Below are 3,274 nucleotides of genomic sequence, written 5' to 3' on the forward strand. Positions count from 1 at the left end.
TTCACTACCAGTAGCCTAGCATGTATAAAAAGTCAATAGACAACATATTCAATATAAAACGGCGCCGAAACGCTGGTTTTAAATCCCTAGCTCGTGGCTTTTCTAGGGTCTGGAAACTGCTCAGAAGGTATTTTCTCCGATGACGACAATTAGAAAATATATCGGATCTTCTGTGTAATGATACTGCTGGTTAATTTAATTTCAACGATTTTATAACTTTGGTGATGATTCTCCATGTCATTTGGGCGTTTATTCCGATCTTGTAGAGCCCCATACAATAGAGGACATTTGGGAGAACGATATAGATTTTCTCCCTCCCATGGCCAGGATGAGATGTATGTAGATGTTTGTAATAACGAATATTTAATGTAACCAGTGTAATTCCTTTCAATATCGTCCGGCATATTCTTGTTGCTCTTTATACTATTGATTTGGAAGAGCAAATTCCATTGAATGGGTAGATAGAGCCATTCAAATGATAAAGGAAAAAATAACTGTTGTAGTAGATTGGCCTGTCAACCTACGACTTCGTGATTTTAATTTGTAATCCTGGAAACGAACTTATCCTGCAAAAACAGGTAACGTTATCTTTATTGGAGTTAAATAACTTCTTGCTTTGCGTGTGGGTGGTGGTAAATATCACAATAAAGATATAAAATTCATAGCTACCAAGCGACGTGCATTCAGAAACTATCGTGGCATTATGACTTTCAAAGGATTAATACTCTTCTGGTGTCTAGTTCCCTAAAAACAGTAAATTCTCCGCCAGCTTACATGCTTTAGGGATGAACCAATCAAGATGGAATTTGCTTCATGTTCCTTTAGTTTCCTTGTGATTCGTTATATTGATATCAGGTGTACACAATTTGACGTGGTCATGTGGCCTTAAACCTTTTGCAGGGAAACTAGACCCACCATTTCTGAGTGTGTGTGTGTTGTATATATATATATATATATATATGTATGTATGTATGTATGTATGTATGTATGTATATGTATATGGCGATGGCGGGCTGAATGTGCATTTTAAAAGTACGTGCGATAATTAACTTTCTAATGGGTCATGGGCACATAATTACGGGAGTTTGCCCAAGTTCAAGGTTCCATATACTGTCATCATTATCATCAGGCCACGTGATTCTAATCGCTGTTAGGGATCCCAGAGAAGAACTGATTTTTATGATGTGTTAATACCATTCGTGATTACGTTACAGTTGCAGCAGTATTTGTGTTGTTGTTGTTGGTGGTGGTGGCGGCGGCGGGGGCATTGACGGTTAGTTGTAGTTGTTTGTATGAACACCGCAAGTAACGTTTTGGACTTAATTTATTTTGTTAGACTATGATTACATAAACCAAGAAATGCGACCGAACATATAACAACAACAACGATAATGATGATGATGATGATGATGATGATGATGATGATGACGACGATGATGATAATAATAATAATAATAATAACAATAATAATAATGATGATGATGATAATAAACAAACTCATTATCCAAACCGAAAATAACTTTCGTAGTTGCATTCCCACACTTTGGCAAGTGTTTTTACTAACATTTGGCAGTCACACCAAAGTTTGGCAAACACCATATTAGATGGAATAATTCCTGAATACACGCACGCGTACACACACATACACACACACGTATACACATACGCATGCACACACACAAAAACATACACAACTGCTTCTGTATTTTTCTTTCTTTTCCTTTCTATCTGTCTGTCTGTCTCTCTCTCTTTCTCTCTCTCTCTTTCGTACAGCGTCACACTAACACACAGGCACATACGAGGGCACATGTACACGTTGGTTAGCGCTCATTCCACTTCTTAAAAAAAAAACAATTAATAATTTACGTAATTATATTGTTTTCATCTTTTCCAAAGACCATTTAAGAGATGCCAAATCTTTCCTTCATCCTATGGTTTCTACGAGCAGCTTTGGAAAAATAAAATGAAATTTTAAAAAATGAGCAAACAGGAGCCAATTGGAGAAAATTAAGGAATCGTCAAATATAATATTTTCATAACATATTTCCACAGGATTAACGGAGAATCATTTATAACTGAGTTGTGCGACGAACAAAATGTGCACTACGTAGCTCGCCTTTCCGATGTCCCAACCAATAATAATAATAATAGTAGTAGTAATAATCACTTCTACTGTAAGCACATGATCTAAATTTTGGTGGGAAATGGGGGTAGGTTAGTCGATTTCATTGACCCCCCCCCCACACCAATGTTCCGAAAGGATAAAAGATAAAATCGACCTTGGTTGAATTTGAACTCAAAACATAAGGACGATCAAAATACTACGAAGTATTTTGTTTTGCCGAACGGCTAAGTTACAGGGACGTACCCACACCAATACCGTTTGTGATACGGTGATTGTTCTCAGACACACACACATATTTAAGTCGTAATATATGGATTTACCTAATCCGATGGTACTCAAAAAAAGCTTCTTAATGTATCATTGTACAAAATAGAATATATCGTAATATATATAAGGGAAAAAGACAAGGCGTGTATAAAGTCATAAATGACCGGGAAATATTTTGATAAGCTTTTATATAACAATATGAAAATTCCTAATATTACAATAATTGTTTCGTAACTCAAAAATATGTCGAGAAGCATACTTGTTACCACACAGCTACGCGTGGACCCTAATAATGATGGTCTCTTATAAATAATTTTTCTTCCATTTCATACTGATTCTTATTCATTTTTTAAACTGTATTCTATCGTATTCTGTCTCGTTTCGCTTAATCTAAGGACCTAGTTATAGCACAGTTATTATGTGTAATTAGTTGGTCAGATAATTGACAAGTTTCTGTATCCATTGCTGTCTCTATTTATATTTGTTTCCTTCCACATTGGCATGTGTCAGTCAAATCAAAATTAAAGCATAGCTTATCTTTCTGTGTTAATTTGCTTCTGCTTCCCGTGAAATATGTCTATGTGTATGTGTGTGTGTGTGTGTGTGTGTGTGTGTGTGTGTGTGTGTGCGCGCGCGCACTTGTACGAATGCATGCATGCGATTAAACACATGTATGGTGGAGTGGAATCACAGTTGACTTCCTCGAGTGAATTCGTCGCTAAAGTTATCAAAGATCAGACCTGCTCCGATCCTATTGGTCTCCAATGGAATTTATTAGTTAATCTAAAATGGCGAGCTGGCAGAATGGTTAATATCTCGGCCAAACTGATGAGATATATTTCTTTCGGCTCTTTGCGTTCTAATTTCGAATCCTGCTGAGGT

The 3,274-nt window shown here is 36.4% G+C and overlaps 1 protein-coding gene across 1 annotated transcript in view; it reads left to right on the forward strand.

Annotated features, from left to right (window-relative positions):
* LOC106872231 (fibroblast growth factor 18) overlaps window positions 1-3,274 on the forward strand; it is a 106,839-nt gene that overhangs the window by 101,126 nt on the left and 2,439 nt on the right. The gene's annotated exons all lie outside the window — the stretch shown is intronic.

Source organism: Octopus bimaculoides, chromosome 18 (assembly GCF_001194135.2).
Source record: "Octopus bimaculoides isolate UCB-OBI-ISO-001 chromosome 18, ASM119413v2, whole genome shotgun sequence".
In the NCBI taxonomy this organism is placed as follows: domain Eukaryota; kingdom Metazoa; phylum Mollusca; class Cephalopoda; order Octopoda; family Octopodidae; genus Octopus; species Octopus bimaculoides.